This window comes from Cucurbita pepo, chromosome 2 (assembly GCF_057944985.1).
Source record: "Cucurbita pepo subsp. pepo isolate OVF chromosome 2, ASM5794498v1, whole genome shotgun sequence".
NCBI lineage: Eukaryota > Viridiplantae > Streptophyta > Magnoliopsida > Cucurbitales > Cucurbitaceae > Cucurbita > Cucurbita pepo.
Genome location: NC_141799.1, coordinates 11,537,930 through 11,555,183, shown reverse-complemented (window position 1 = coordinate 11,555,183; position 17,254 = coordinate 11,537,930). Strand labels below are relative to the sequence as shown.

Genomic DNA, 17,254 nt, shown 5'->3' with positions numbered 1-17,254 from the left:
TTAAATGATAGGTCCCTAGATTATAAGTTGCATGTATTTGCATTCTCTGACTCCAATAGTGATGTCACTTACTGAGTATTTCTTAAAATACTCTAGCGGTGTGCTACTTCTTTTTTAGGTAAAGACAAGGCATCTCTATACGACTGACGACGACGTCATCGTAATTCGAGACCATGACACATGCATACAGTAGCTATACTTATTTTCTTAGACTTAGATTAGTCTGTTTAATTTTAATGTTATTTATTTTATATAGATTTTTGTTGTGTAATTTAAAAGATGTTTTTGGAACACATAAGTCCATGATATTGTTTTAAGATGAAGTTTATGTTTTATGATGAAGTTTTAAATGTTTAATTCTGCATGAGTATAGACAAAGACGATGGTAACGACTCTAAATAAGTGAAAATTTAGGGCGTTACCGTTTAAATGAAAAGGAACGTGAGAAATTACAAGAATTTTGTCATTTTCTTATGGGAAATAGAGCAAATATTTATATTATTTCATAATTTAACCCTATATAGGGATTTCTTACCTTTTCATTGTAATGTAAACGTAAAATTGGATTATACTTTTTATTTAAAATTAAAAGGAATAAATTGATATTTTCTAGTTTAACAATGAATATTTGAATTTTTGGGCAGGGTCAAGGACAATAATTTTAAACGGAATCACATAAATTAGTCGAGGATCGAGGAAGTTTATGTTTTATGGGTTTTAGAAATGATTTGCTTTTACCAAGCTCAAACCGAGGCTTGAGGGTAATAATGCTATGTGTCACGATCATACTTTTTGAACCTTAAGTCATCATGATCTTAATATGCTCATGACAAGCCTAAAGGAGAACTCAACCAAACACAACTCATTCAGACTTTGTGGTTTCGTCAAATCTTAGGCAAAGTTTGCCTTCGTCAACCAAACACAACTTATTCAAAATTCAAGCTTGTTCGACCACACACGCTGCGTGTGCATGCATGTTCAATCGTCTGCAATTCTAGCCAATTTGTCTCTACACTAGGCCAAGTCATTTGGCTTGACCTTAGCTCTACTTGGGGCCAAGGTCTCTCATATGCAACGTATACTCTCATCTTATCATCTTGGTTCCCAATTAACATGGTCCACATATCTTGATGCATTCCAAGTCTCAGAATGTCATCAACCATTAAAGCTTACTTGGACATGTTCATCAAGAACAAACTCGTGTATTGTTAATCTCATCTGAACATCTCGAACATCCATCTAGTAGGGTTTTATTGAGCCATTCGCCCTCCTGTGCCCACTCCATGTCATTTACAAACTCCATACTTGATAGCGGAGCATATACCAAACTCCAACACATGGGCGGGAACGCAATGTTGGGTCATCCCCATCATCTGACATTATCTTTGAAAGAAAATTGCCTGAGACATTCGTCTCACAATACTAGCTCTCACTATAACATACGTATGCGTCAAAAGGTAGCTCACTTAGGTAAAAGGGCCCAAGAATGGTGGAGGGCAGACACAATTCTTCCTGCTAGAGTATATTTTGTGAGAGTAAATGTGATTTTGGCGAGAGGTCATATGCCCTTGTAGAGTATCTATTATTGTCTGATTTACACCAAAGTTGGTGATCTTTCATCTTTGATATAGACAACTTAACTCAAAAGTTGCATTAAGAAATTTATATTAAAACTCCAACTTCTAAAGTTAAGGTCTAAGACCTTTTCCGACCCTTTTCGAGCTTGTCGAGTGTTGCCTCGTTCTCTCCAACCTTGACTTTTATTTTGCACCTAAGTTACCTCGACTTGTAGTTTGCACCTCATATGTTCATATACTCTAAAAAGTGTTCAAAGTTCATAAATCCAACCCCATTTTATTTAAAACTGATTGGTATTACAAGCACTCGAAATGTAAGAACAGCATTGGAGATTTTAGTGACAGACAACATTGCAACGGCAAATGCGAGAGTTGGCACCATGGGGAATGCATTTGCAGCCCTTTGGTGGGATATTTCCATTCCTTGCCATTGATTCAGTGTAGCATTCTGAGATTCCAATCCACCCTCCACATGTTCCTGTTGAACGAAATTCTTGTGGGCAAGTCTTTGATTGATCTGCAATGCAATGATTTGCAAGAACTTAAGCGATTGAAACAACATATTTGGGTGTTAGAAGGAGTATCAAAGGCTTTACCAATAGAGTGAGAATTGGATACAAGGCTGAGGAGAAGAAACGATAGGAGAGCAACGCAAATCAACTTCTTGCCCATCCTTGCTATCATCTTTTGTTTGTGGTTCAGATTATCACATTTATGTTCCTATTTATATTAGTTTCTTAAGCTGCTTAAACGATCTAAATACTCAACAACATTTGGTTAATTAAACTTAGTGGATTAATTTAAGTTTAGCATCAATAAAACGGCTGGAAAATGCTAGAAAACAGAATTTTTTTCTCAAAAGGAAAGGAGACGTGCTAGAGTTGTATGGTTTTTAATTTGTTTCCTTTCCCTTTTTGATCACCGACCAATGATGAAGATTCAGCCTTAACTTTTAACTAATTTGGAAATGACAACTAATTTTTTCTCGACCTTTTTATTCAAGAAATATCAACCGACATACGGAGAGAAAAAAGGTGAATGTCGAACGTGTAGGATAGATATGAAATTCAAATCCCTAATTTGAACGTGTATGTGATAAGTCCAAATGTAGAGTATTGATATCAAATTTGGCGCTTACTATAGTTTTGTGACATGACATATGTGGTTCAAAAATGTGTATTAACTTGTTGCCAACCCCCCAGGGTTCCCCCACGGTTAACGTTACAAGTCAAAGTCAAACTCCCTCCTACTTTCCCTTTTGTCATTTTACCTAATGAAATAGAGACGTCACTATAAATAACTTGAAGTAACCAAAGCGCCCTAATCTAACTTAAAGGATGAAATTTAAACGTAAATGCAACTCTCCTACCTTCGGTCCATGGCCTTCACTACGATGACGTCATCCACATAGAAGTGTCTTACCTTTATTTGAAAAATAAAAGTAGCACGTAACTTAAGCATTTTAAGAAATATTAAGTAACTCCATTATTCGGGTCAAAAAATGCAAACACAAGCATCAATTGTGAGACCTATCTTTTAAAAAATATTTTATGGTTTGAACTCTACTTTCCAGTGAAGTACAAATTGGATGTGTAGTACTTCTCTACATACGACTTATGCACGCACACACGCACGGATCCAGCTGGCGAGTGTATCTGTAATAACTCATACCGGTGGCATTAAATGAGGAAAAAGCCAGCTCTAACCAACATTTTGGGTAAAGAGAAATGACAGACAAAATAAAAAAAAATAATAAAATAAATAAATAAAAGTTGACAGAAAGAGGGTAGATTTGCCACCTACCCCAAAAGTTCTCTTTTAACTTCTGTGGATAAAAGACCAATAAACTTGAGGGAGGGGTTTAAACCAAGATGTTAAACGAGAAGGAAAACGGCAAGTGCTTTGTTGGAGTCCAAGCAACCCCACGGGAGAAATTACCGACGAGATCATAAACTTGCAAGGAACTACCGTTGCTGGTAAACAAAGTCGGACGATCTTCGAAGAAGAGGGAAAAAGGAACGTTGACAGGTGTTGAAAAAGTTGAAGAAGTGAAAGAAAGTCGCGAGGAGGAAGGAGCCGATCGTTGGGTTTAACCGACCGTTGAACCAAATCAACCCGCTGTACCAAAATGCCCTGCCAAAACCGCACCGACCCGTCAATCGACCCTACACGCCTAGTGACCCGAAAGTCAACACCGACCTGACCCGACCCATTTAGCTGACTCCGACCCACTACCCAAACTAGACCTGAAGGTAAACATGACCCAAGGTTCAAAAACTCAATTCTCACAAATTTGCATTGTTTTGACTAGAATTCTACCAAACTTCTATAGTTTTGATATATTTTCTTAATGTAGGACCTAATTGAAGATCTTTGAAGGAATTGAAAATTTGTTGAAGACCTGAAACAACCTCGAGTAGCCTACAACTAGTAAGTAACCGCATGGAGCAAGTTTCTAAGAAATGCTTGTAGGAGTCTGTTTGGAGTATGGGCAAACGATCTAGTATTATACTTACGAGTTTGGTTAACATTAGTTTCATGTGTTGTATTTCAATATCATGAACGATTATACGTTGATTATAGTTAGGGTTATATAGTTTCTGCATGCATAAATGTGAAATTCTCTAATAGGTGTTTGAGTTTATGTGTTTCCTAGATTGTCGAGGTAGATTGTTAGTTCTTGATTTGAAGATGAGTATGATGTAAGCCATGGTACTTTGTTCTGCTTTGATTTAGGGTTTGGATAGCCCTTTATTGCCCATTTGTGAATTGAACCATTTGCTATGTGCTAAATAGCGTGAATTATGAATTTCATAGATTATGAGTTACCGTCTCTTAGTTGTCACCTATAGTGGATATGGATGGCCATAGTGAGTATACTACTGTTGTAACGGTACACCTTCTGAGGAGAGAGGAGAGAGAGAGAACAAAAAAAAAAAAAAAAAGAAAAAAAAAGGGGGCCCCGCCGAAAATCACGAGATTTCGGCGGGATCCACTCAGGCTCCCATAAACCCTAGGAGTGGCCACCTCCTTTAGGGAGAAGGGAGCGCTAGTGGGGTTTGAAGCAGGAGGAAGCCGACGCGCCACCGGAGAACGGACGAGCGACGACGCATCCACCGACGACAATAGCCAAGCCCTGCGAGTTGGACCGTCGGGACTTTTGGACGAGGAAGACGCAGCGCAGGCGCGGGTCGACCCCCGGCATTCGGCGAGACCTCTCAGCCCGCGTTCGGACACCACCCCAGGGCCTCGTCCCCTTTGTGGCCCAAACCGGAGGCGTTCCAGAAACCCTGCGCCGGCGGTGTTCGTCGCAGCCATCGGTTTCTGCTCCACCGGCGGCTTCGCGAACCTCCGGCTCGGCTAAGTGCGGCTTGGCGGCTCGACATCCGAATAGTATACCGATTCCTAGGTTTTCGACCCTTCCGAAGCCATTTCCGCCCTCGTTTCAACCATTTGAGGTCAGTATAACTCCATGTGTGACAAATAGCTTGCGATAGGGACGTACTTGGTAGCTAGACACGAGGGATAGTTGTGAAGGCGCTCTAAGTGTATCATGTTGTCTTATAGGAGGTAGTTAGGCACTAGAGTTAGCGTTGTGGGCGACTTCGGTCAAGGCCAAGGAGGTAAGTAACCTTACTGTTGGCGTTAGTTTTGTATGTATGTTGGTGCGTGCCCTGTGGCCCTTGCATGCACCATATGTTGTTGCTGTATGCTAGGTTAGATGTTTCTTGCCGTGAAATGCTATGCATGCTTTGTTTATGTATGTGATTCTTGCAGTGAATTGCTATGTATGCCATGTTTATGAATATGATGTTGTGACGCGTTTTGTCGCCCTGTATGTATGATGAGCTTGATTGACATGTTATGATTGTAATGAGAACCCAACATGCCATGAATAAGATGACTAGTTGCTAGGACATGCTTGCTCAATGTGGACCCGGTTATGCTATGTTATGCTTGCCTAATGTGGACCCGGTTATGCTACGTAATGCGGCGAGGGGATGGAGCGTCGTATGTGTAATGCCATGGAGGTAAACCTTAAGAACCTCATGCACACTATGGTTGGGGCACTCCCCCGTTATGCTACTGATGGTATGGATGCGTATATTCGATATTGTGTTCGCCACGATATCATGCAGGCCCTCCTTTGTCCGTGGCGTCCGGTATTGTATGTCATACATACCCGACCAAGCCAGGCCCAGGGAGTTCGCTTGCGAGCTCGCCTGGTGGGCCCACAGTCACACACGTGGGCCATGTGTGGGAAATACCATGCATCCACCCCTGCCCGGACAAGGCAAGGGCCTAAGGCCATGGGAAGGAATGGAAGACAAACATCTCTCTCAGTTCCGTTCTTCTAGCAGTGTGCGACATGTATGGTAACGATGTGCGACATGTATGGGTATTCTGTGTGACATGTATGTGTGTTGTGTGCGTCATGTATGTGTATCGTGTGCGACATGTAGATGTACTGTGTGCGACTGCTTGTATCCGAATGTATGAATATATGTTTAACCCCAACAGTGGGGCGACTTACTGGGTATTTTATATAATACTCAAGCCACGTGCTACCAATATTTTTCAGGAAAGGGCAAGGCTCCCATGTACGGGTGACGGTGGATGAGGCGAAGGGCCATGGAAAACTTGAGGAGGGTTTGTTGTGTCGTAGCGCCTGTTGAATTCTCTTGGGTTCTTAGTCTTGCAAATTGTTTTCTTTAGTCTCTGTTGATTACTTCTAGGCTAGGTTGTCGCAATTGCTTTTCCTAGGTATGAACTGCTTAAATTGATGAATGCATTTTCGTTATCGAGACTGTTTCCGTGTGAACTCTTGTCCTGTTGATTTGATGAGTATAAAGTAACGTCGCTAATTAGGGTGGAGAAAATTAGGGGCGTTACAACTGTACTACTACATTAGAGGGGTGGCTAGTGGAGAAAGTCATGACCTTTTACTGATCTAAACCCGATAGGGGTGTAAGACAGGTAGTTTACTAACGCAGCCCGATGGGGCGTAATGGCAGGTAGTTACTAATTCTCAGGATCAAGTAGTTGATGTCAGGCACCACTAGGCGAAATCCACTTATTTGAGCTTAGTAGATAGTTAGGTATGGAATAAAATCCATATCAATGAGAATCCATAGGGTCTTCTTTTGAGACCATAGTAGACTTTGTTAGAGATAGATTCGAGTAGATAGTCAAAGATTCTGTGAATAGGATTAAGTTCGATAAGTGTCACGACCCGATTTTCGAGGCTTCGAAGCTCGGACTGTGACCAAAAAGACGAAAGCGAAAACAAACCAAAAAGAAAAGAAAATAAAAAGATGAAAAACTGGTAAAATTAAAATAGAAGAAAGCGGAGTGTAATTTTCAAATATTTCAAAAGAGGATTTAAATTTACAAAAAGAAAATACAATACAAATATAAAAGGAATTTGCAAAAGACTCCAAAAGACCGAAAAGGGACTGACGCTCTGGAACAACCCCCTCTGTGACCGCACCGCTCTCGAACGCTCCTCCACCTCGACCGGCACCTAACAAAAAAAGTAGAAAGGAATGAGTATAAAAATTATACTCAGTAAGCCACCTACTTGTAGGCTCTTTTCGCATTCTAACTTAACAGGTTCCCACGGTTTCCTAATTCGATTCTAGGACATCTGTTTCTAGTCTTAGTCCCTTGGAACTTGCCCCTTAGGTTTCACCGGTTCATCGTTCTTTCATTAGACGCCTAGAGGTTCCTTATGCCAAGCTAATATGGTCGGTATCTCTCTATGAGGTGCTACCTTTACATGGCTATCTGGGACTACATGGTGTCTAGCCTAGAGGTGTGTGTTGAATACCCCTAAGCCCATATAGTCCCCCTATGGGGGGCGCGACCCAACCCGTTCCCATGCAAATGGGTTGTACGACGTGGGGACACATTTCCCATGCGAAATGGCTAAGAGCAGTAAGGACTGATCAGGGACCCTTGGTCCTCCCACGAAGCTATAGATACCGTTCTAACACTAGCAATCTATGAACACTCCTGATGTACCTTGTTGTCGTGGTAATCCGCTAAGTTCCTAGGGGAAAGTTAAGTCTAGCTAGAGCGACATATCGCTCCTAACAGTAATCCCCTAAGCTTATCATAGAAATGGGTCCTAGCAATTAACAGAGTGTGCATGCAACCGTCTTCTAATATCATATTATATAATTCATGCAAACTAGCATGCCGGCTCAACGGGCGATGATCTCCATCAAGCACCCAGAACACGAAATTCACGCTCAATGGGGCGAATTCATCCATCAAGCACCCGGAACGCGGAATACACAATTCCAACATAAATTAAACGCATGCGTACGTACGGCGGAAGCTTAAAGCATACAAGCAACACTCAGATAATTCACCTAACACAATCATAACAATCAATCCGACTAATATTTTACATGGAGAGCTAATCTGGAGCAAAATTACTAGCATGCATGCAATCCAAGCGAATCCTACAAGTATTTCTTCCTAAATACTGGGTGGTGACTTACATAGTTGATGCGTGCCTTTTTGCTAGCGTTTCTTTGCCTGTGAGGTGTCCAAAAATACTGATTCTTTAAATTAGGTCCCTATTCACGTAAAAACAATATTAGAACTAGAATCGGGACAATATCGAGCAAACAGAGAGCAACCGGGCCAAAATGGCCGTTCCACGCTCGCTCATGCGCCAGCAGTGCGCTGGGAGTGCGAGTGCCACGCACGCGGGAATGTGCCAGTCGCAGGCTGCACGCTCGGCTTGGCTTTGCAGGCGACACGTGTCGTCGCCTCGCTGGAGCTGCGTTGCTCCAGCCGACGATCGACGCATGTCCGGTGCCTGTCGCCGCCCTCCGCCGCTCGCCAGTCGACCTCTTTTTTTTTTTTTTTTTTCTTCTTCTCTATCCTCTGAAATCCGTAACACAGTCATTTTTTCTGATTTTCATATCTTTCGATCTGTAGATCGGATCGACGTGATTTCTTCGGAAAAGTTCTAGATCATGTTACGGGCTATGTCCTAGTATTTTTTTGTAATTTTTTACTTGATTACCGGATGAGTTAAGAGAGTCGGAATTTTGCTCACCGTTCTCGGACGATTCTCGAATCTCTACCTTCGGGTTGAGATCTCGGCCAAACTTCTTCACAGATCGTGCGTAGAGTTGTTCCTAGGTGAATATATCAAGATTTCAGATCTTGATTCACAAAGGAAAATTGTAGATCTGAGAAAACGTTCAAGATCTTACCTCGCGGGTTTTTCCGATTTCTTGATGGAAAATGGGAATCCGGCCACCCACATTCTCTTCTCCCTTCCAAAAAAGGCTCCTTGCATCATGGTCTTGACCGAAATGGACTCCGACGGTAGTTTTCGATGAGTCTTCCGGCCGTTCATTCTTCCTCCTCTCTCTAGGTTCTCTCTAACCCGTTTCTCTTTTGCAGGACTGTGGATGGGGTTTCATTTGGACCCCTTAGGTGGTTGGAGGGGCAAATTTACCTATTTGCCCCTCTCTCAACTTTTCCTATTTTTTTTTTTTTTTTTTTTTTCTATTTCTCTTTCTCCTGTATTACAATAAGAGCCTACAAGTAGGTTGCTTATGGAGTATTTTTATACTCATCCCATGTTATTGATATTTTTTTCAGGTGTTAAGTAGACCAATGTTGGTGGCGGAAACGTGCGGAGCCGTGCGGCTGCAGTGGAGACCCTTAGATGGAGTCCTCTTGTCCATGTCGTTTTAATGTCATTTTGATGTTTATTTTGGGAAAACTTATGCTATTTTGTAATTGATTTCTTTTGATTGACTCCGCGATCTCGTTATGTTTTGAAACTATTTTGGATTTGAAATGCTTATCAGGTAACATTAATTTTCTTGTGTCTCCCATTTTATAAAATGGAAATGTTGTAAGGCTTTTACCCCCAGAGTTCACGTATCGATTTGTGATTCGATGCGTCGGAGAGCGGTCGTTGTAAGGCTTTTACCCTAGAGTCCACCTAGGCTTGCCCTTCAAGTAGTGCATGCTCACACTGCCAGAACGGTGGAGAGCCGGAGCCCGCATAATATTATGGAAAAACATAGATATCGTAATGTATGCGTTCGTACTCATTATAGCAACGAAGTATCAAATGCATGTGACATATAAGATGCATAAAGTCTCATAGTCTCAATTTATGTCTTATACATATGATGCAAATCATACCTCAATTCTTTTCATAACATAACGTCCTATGAGATCTACATACATAATACTTGTCTGATCTTCCATAATCAACATACATGGCTTTCTAATGTCTCATAAAGAATGAGTAGTATGTATTACATATTTTACCTGACATAGAATATGGAGGTTCATACATTGTACAACGTTAATAACATAACATAATTTCATAACATGAATAATCGTTACATGACATCTATATAACATAGCATAATTTGTATCCCATCATGTCTAACATCATATCATAGCATAAACATAACTTCCCATATATCAAGCAATTAAAATATCAGGACACGTGCAGGGGACCACAGAGTAGACATTGCTCGTACAGCAATCAAGTCATTCAACTCACCAACGATAAAGTCACTTGCTTAGTTGGCCTAAGCTGAAATCACTACGATCCCTTGCACTAGCTTAAAAATACTCATTGAAGTCTCATTCTTCGTGAGGAGTCCACAATCGTAACTTAGAATTCTTTTATGCAAATTGATTTACCTAATTAGCATAAACTAATTTATATTTAGCTCCAAATAGTTTAAATTAGTTAAAAAGTAGTCATAGTATCCTTAAATGTCTTCCAAACTGTCAAAAAAAAAAAAAAAAAAAAAGCCCGTGAAGAGTATAAAAATTGTAGAAAATGATCCAAACGTATCAAACCCAAGCTGGACAAGCTGAGAAGCGAGCTTGAGCTGTCAGAAAATGTATTCTCTGACTAGCTCCGAACGACCTAAGTGAGACAAAAAGGAGCAATCATATTTTGGACATCTAATGTCACAATCCACATCCATACCACCGTGAATAACTTTGATAATCATTGTGACAACTTTAAATCACCTTGTAACTTTCTTACCTATAGGTGTCCTCGAACTCGGCTTTAAATCTGGCAATTAGTGCTGAGATAAGGAGATTTCTACCTTTCTTCCCTTACAAATTAGTTCAAGTATAAGGTGTTTGAACTTTCATGGTAGCTTATAAATGTTTTTTTTTTGGTAAGCTCAAATCACTCTTTTACATGTTCACACGGACGCTATGATTTCTTAGTTACGTACTTCATAGTAACAAAATTTTCCTTTGACACTACCATTTTTTATGTCCATAGTAGTCGATAGAAATTTATTATCTACCAAGCCTACTTAGTCATTTTTGTTTGAAGCAATTTATTAGTATACATGGGTACATTCTTTTTCACATTTCCGATCACGGCACTACATCGTTTTTCTTTGTTTCGAGATATCTGATTGAAACATCTAATTTTCCTCAACAAACCCATTTTCATACATATACTAGTATTCAGTAGCCTACCACCTTCCATGAAACATCACAATCTCAATACAAATCTAGCTAAATCTAAACATGCTTTGAATTATCAATACATCATGTATTATTCAAATTTCAAACTTAGTAAATCATAACATAACAAAACAACATCATTTATTATCTTTCGTAGAGCATAACTAATTTTGACGAAGCATAACCGATAAGCTAGTCTATAGAATCTATAAGCCTAGAACATGCATAGACTAATTGAGATAAGAATAGGGTGCTAGAGTTAGTACGATTTTACAATGATTAAGGTTAGGACATTTCCGGTAAGCTAAACAGATGATCAGAGAACTAAATCCGCTCCCAAATTCGTGTTATCCCCTAGAGTCACTCTAACAAGGCCTAAAAACGAGAGTTTAAGAGATAAATCGTCAAGATGCCCTAAGAATCTAGTTAACCTTCTCGACACTAAGAAAATAGTAAGAAAGCTTACCTGGCCTACTAGCCGTTATGAACATCATCACCCGAGCCAGACCACCTCAATTTCCTCTAGCATATCATTAGCACTATTTAGTGGTCTAGATTGGACCTAATAGCATCTCTGCCAAGTGATGATATTCAAATACATGTATCATTGAGCTTGACCTATATTGATCAGATAGGATAGTGCGTAGATGCAACTTTAGGTGCCATTATTGTGTTTAAAAATGGTCAAGGGCCTTTTGAACAGAGTCGTTGCTTCGTTAACCCGTCCAGGTTGGGGCCAAAGGATCACATAGTATGCCTAAAAGTTGGTTGGCATATGGGATCACTCCCCAATTTTAGTATGACTTTATGATTTCAGCTAACTAACTATGCATAAAAGATGCTTAGGAGAGATGATGCCATATTATCCCTTATGTGATGTTTATGATAAGTGTAACACCTTAAATTCCACATATTTAGAGTCGCCACTAACGTCTCATGCTCATCTCTAATGCAGAATATAACTCTAAGAAGCTCATCATTATTAGCGGGAAAATTTAAAAACTTCATAATATGTTAAAACATTAGAAAACACTATCGAACTTACGTGTTTCAAACTTCATGCTGGAGTTCAAAATAAGATAAAACAATTACAAATTAAATAATTTAAATAAATGAAATGCAAACACTCTATCCTAACCCAGGCTAGGAATTTTAAATATGCAACTATCCTATGCACGCGCCACAGTCTCTGATCATGATGTCGCCGTCAACCGTATATGGGCATCTTGCCTTTACCTAAAAAACAATATGGCACACGCCCTGAGTATTTCGTTCAGTAAGTGATCCCACTATAGAGGTCATGCTAATACAAACACATGCAATCATGAATTAGGAACCTATCTCTAATCATCTTAAGGGTGACCTCCAGTCTCGGACAAATTGGATGTATAGTACTTCCCTACACACGACTCACACGTGCGAGTGTGAATCTCCAGGGCGCTGGCACACCCCCTGGACCCTCTGGTCAAGCAAATCTGTAGCGACGTCCAAAGGTCAGCTGAACCCCATAGTGTCATGCGCCTCATGAACACCCTCATCTGTGTGCATTCGCGCTCATCATACGGTGCGCGTCCGCACTCATCATCTCTAGGGGAAGTAGCCCTCTGCTTATGAACATACAATATGCATGAGGTCCCTCTAAATTCAATTATACATCTCTTCTGACGCAACCCTCTAGTTTCATCTCTTGGTTACACTATGTAACACGTGCTTGTGGATATTTATGTTAATATCATTTTCATACTCTTAGGGTTGTATCCTATGTCGATCTAATGACATGATTCAATATGGCAAACAACATCATAAGGCATGTTCAACATGGAAAACATCATCATGTTAATAACATCGTCATGCATACATCATACTCATCATAGAAGCCATTAAGTGCATTAAATATAACATGTACGTCATGCATCGAAACATAAATAACATATATTTAACATACATCACAACCCAACGTCATACTCATACATCATCATGATTCAAACAATCTTTAGTCTATCGTACAGTAAGACCACTTACTTGATTAGCTAATTAGCTTTAGACTGGTATCACCAATTTATCAAGTTTGGTTTTGTTCTTTGTATCCAAGACAACCTATATGAACCATGACATCAATTTCAATTCTCGAAATTTTACTCTATATATATATATATTTTTCCTTTACCTCTCCTCTTAATTCTTTACCATCTATCCGTTTAATTCTTTTTCCCTCGGTTATGATTATTTCTTTTCCTCTCTTGAATTCTTTTCAGACCTTTCTATTTAATTCTTTTCTTCTCCGTTTAATTTTGTTAGCAGTGTAGTAAATGAGGAGGGATCAGATTCTAAATAATTTTATAAAGGAAAAGATCAAATCTCTATTATGATTATTTCTTTTCTTTTTCCTCTCTCTTAAATTCTTTTCAAACCTTTTCATTTAATTCTTTTCTTCTCTGTTTAATTCTGTTAGCAGTTTAGTAAATGGAGAGGGGATCCATTCTAAATGATTGTATAAAGGAAAAGATAGATGACTTCATTCAAAGATCTGACATGATTTCTAAGGGCTAACTAAAATCTAACTAACTAGGTAATGGAAGAGGAGATCTGATTCTAAGTAATTGGATAAATGATTTTGATTTTTCTTTTCTTTCCTAAAACGGGGAAGAAATTTTTTTTTTTTTTAATTATGTACCAACCAATATCTAAAATCTAAATAATTGAAGAAGAGATAGATCTAACTTACCAATAACTTTTCTATCTTTTCATTTTCTGGTTAAATCTGCTTGAAATGAAGTCATTTCCAATTTTTCTCTCTCAAAATCTGTTATTTTTCTTTTGTTTCTTCTCCAATTTTCCCCTTCCCAAAATCTACTATTTTTTTTTTTGTCTTTTTTTTTTTCTTCTGATCATTTTGCTGTTGTAGGAGGTGCTGGTGAGATATTTGGGGAAGGTGGAGAGAGATGATCATTTACCCTTCTTTTTTTTTTTTTTTTTTTTTTTAAAATTATTATTATTATTATTTTCTCTTTTTTTTCTTTTTCTTTTTTGGGACCTTACAATAAAGTAGAGCCTTCGAGATTGAGGATATCAATGATGCACTTCTAAGGCAAGGTAAGCTATCTAAGTCTAAGAACAAAAAGTTGGTTCACCCAAAAACTCTTATAAGTCGTCTAGAAGACCCACGACACTAGAATTGGTGAACAACTCCCATACCCCGATTGAGTTTGATGTAAGTAAGATAATGACTTCCAAACCTTGGTTGGGTTTGTGGTGAGCATGAAAACCGCTTGGAACTTCGAGGCCTCCTAGAAGCTCAGATAACTATAGAACCTAGGCCCAAACTTCCTAAAGCCCAAATAAAAGCCCATTTTAACTTATTAGATCAATGATGTTAGTAGAGACGACAAGCAAATTACTATGTTTATACTCACCAAATATTACCTTACTTTTTAAAGTGACATATAATTACTGATCGAAGTGGAAGAGCGTTCTAGAGTTGAGAGTTATCCTGTAGTGTGAGTCCTTATGTATTAGAGTTTATTGTCTATTATTTAGTATCACGTTCCTGGATCCCCATTTTAAAATAATCTCACAAACAACACTTGATTGAAATTTTCTGCTACCGAAACAAAAGTACTCACTACTAACAAGAACAGCAAGATGACATGATTCCAAAACAAAAAGCAGATAGAAGGCAGCGTTGGGGCAGCATTGCATTGAAGATTTAGGTACAGAAAAGATCACAGCGGCAAATGCGAGACTGGTCACCCGTTGGAATGCACTCGCAACTCCTGGGTGGGATATCCCCATGCCTTGCCATTGATTCACTGTAGCATTCTGACAGTCCAATCCATCCCATACATACTCCCGATGAATGAAAACTATCTCGGCAAGTCTTTGATGGAACTGCACAAATTAACAAAACCTTCAACCATCACATTAAAACAAACATATTTTCAATCAAACGGCTTACCAGCTGACTCAGAAATGGATACAACGCAGATGAGAAGAACACCAAAAAACATCAACTTCTTCCCCATAATTACACACCTTTCTCCCTTCTTTTGTTTGTTGTTCAAATTATCACATTCATGTTCCTATTTATACTCGACTCGACTCTTAATACTTCAACAATATTTGGTTAATTAAGCTTAGTGGAGTAATTGAAGTTTAGCATCAATAAAACGGCTGAAAAACTCTAAAAAGACAATTTTTTTTTTCTCAAAAGGAAAGGAGACGTGCTAGAGTGTATGGTCTTTTGTTTCCTTTCCCCTTTTGGTCACCGACCAAGGATGAAAATTGAGCCTTAATTTTGATGCAATCTTAGTAGGTAATAATTTGGAAATGACAACTCATTTTTGCTCGATCTTTTTATTCAAGAAATATCAACCGACATAAGGAGAGAAAGAGGGTGAATGTTGAATGTGTAGGATAGATATGAAATTCAAATCCCTAATTTGAACGTGTATGTGATAAGATCGAGGGTTGAGTATTGATATCAAATTTGGTGCTTACTATAGTTTTGTGACGGATGTGGTTCAAAAATGTGTATTAACTTGTTGGTGTAAGCCATGGAAAAAAAAGTTAAAAGTTAAAAGTTAAAGTCAAATTACCAAAAAAAAAAAAATAATTTTCAAACTTTTTTTTTTTTTTTTTTTTTTGTCTTTTTTTGTCTTCCTTTTTCCTTTTTTGTCTGGTAGTGTAACAACCTTATTTTTCTTATTAATGGAACAGAGACATCACTACATATATCACGCCATTATTATGTGCGAATAAATTCATTTGAAACGATGTCATGGACTTAAATATTTGTAAACTTCATTTAAAAAAAAAAGGTAAACATCAAGGAAATAGAGCAAAAAAAAAAAAAAAAAAAAAAAAAAAAAAAAAAAAAAAACTCGAAGGAACGAAAATGCACTAATCGAATTTAAAGGATAAAATTTAAACGTAAATGCAACTCTCCTACCTTCGATCAATGGCCTCCACTACGAGGCCGTCATCGATATAGTTCATTTAAAATATTTAAAAAATGATATCTCGACTTAAATGTTCTTAATCAAAGTTTTAAAACAAAATAGTGGGAAATAAATAACTTGAAATTTAAATAAAAAAAAAAAAGAAAAAAAAAATCAAAGAATGCATTAATCTAACATGAGGGCTATAAAATAGACAAAATGCAAATAACCTAACCTAGTTCCATAGTCTTCATCAAGATGTTGTCGTCCATACATGGGTGTCTTATTTTTATTCGAAAGGTAAGAGTAGTACATAGATGTTGTATTTTAAGAAATACTCAATAACTTCACTATTGGTTGGAAAATGCAAACACGTGCAGCATGTTGAGACCTTTCCTTATAAAACATCAGAGCATGACCTTAGGCAACTTTCTAGTTCAAGCCAGGTTGGATGTGTAGTACTTCTCTACACATGGCTTAGGCATGCGAGCATGGGCCCACTAAGCGGGTTTGCACACCCCTTGGGTCGGCTCGTCGGGCTAGCACTCGCTAACGGGTTATTGTCGAACACCACGGAGGAGAAGGACCTGCAAACATCATGGCGAACATAAATGTCATAATTATAAGTCATATGGTATGCATTCGTACTCATCATATTAGGAAAGTATCCTGATGCACATAAGACACAAATATATATGAGGTCCCCATATCTTATAATCATAGCATAATGTGTAATGCAAGACAAACCTCCATTTATCTATAATATAATAAGCCTATGAATTATGGTTACATAATTCTGGTACATTATGTGATACATAGCATAACTTTCATAGCATGGCCTACGAAGGTTTATGATTATCGATTTCATAACAACTTTATACAACACGGCATGATCACAATGTAACATAACTTTTATACATGACATAGCTTATCATAGTATAACATAGCATAACATAGCATGACATGACATAACGTAACATAGCATATTATAATATAGCATCAAGCAACATAGCATAGCTTAACATATCATTTATATATATGACACATGCAGGGGCCACGAGACATGCATCATCATACATAATACAATTCATTCAATCAAGCCAATAGTAGAGCTACTTACATGGTTGCTCTAGACTGAAGTCACTATGCTCATTTGACGTTAACTTAACGCTACTTCTTCAAATGTAATTCTATTTAAGAAGTCCCACAATCATAACTTAGAATTATACTACGAAAATTGGTTCACTT

General features: G+C 38.4%; 4 long non-coding RNA genes across 4 annotated transcripts; 1 reads left to right on the top strand and 3 right to left on the bottom strand.

Annotated features, from left to right (window-relative positions):
• Positions 1–1,834: 1,834 nt before the first annotated feature.
• LOC111789370 (uncharacterized) lies at positions 1,835–2,332 on the bottom strand. The gene is made up of 2 exons (XR_002814328.2): positions 2,174–2,332; positions 1,835–2,094 (listed from the first exon to the last, which is right to left on the bottom strand). It is a non-coding gene; the product is annotated as an uncharacterized LOC111789370 (long non-coding RNA).
• A 2,179-nt stretch (positions 2,333–4,511) lies between these two features.
• LOC147793701 (uncharacterized) lies at positions 4,512–6,466 on the top strand. The gene is made up of 3 exons (XR_015419791.1): positions 4,512–5,035; positions 5,145–5,608; positions 5,717–6,466. It is a non-coding gene; the product is annotated as an uncharacterized LOC147793701 (long non-coding RNA).
• A 449-nt stretch (positions 6,467–6,915) lies between these two features.
• Positions 6,916–9,035, bottom strand: LOC147793700 (uncharacterized). Its single transcript, XR_015420022.1, has 3 exons — positions 8,653–9,035; positions 8,087–8,164; positions 6,916–7,101 (listed from the first exon to the last, which is right to left on the bottom strand). It is a non-coding gene; the product is annotated as an uncharacterized LOC147793700 (long non-coding RNA).
• A 5,527-nt stretch (positions 9,036–14,562) lies between these two features.
• On the bottom strand, positions 14,563–15,205 carry LOC147793699 (uncharacterized). The gene is made up of 2 exons (XR_015420045.1): positions 15,025–15,205; positions 14,563–14,957 (listed from the first exon to the last, which is right to left on the bottom strand). It is a non-coding gene; the product is annotated as an uncharacterized LOC147793699 (long non-coding RNA).
• Positions 15,206–17,254: the final 2,049 nt, after the last annotated feature.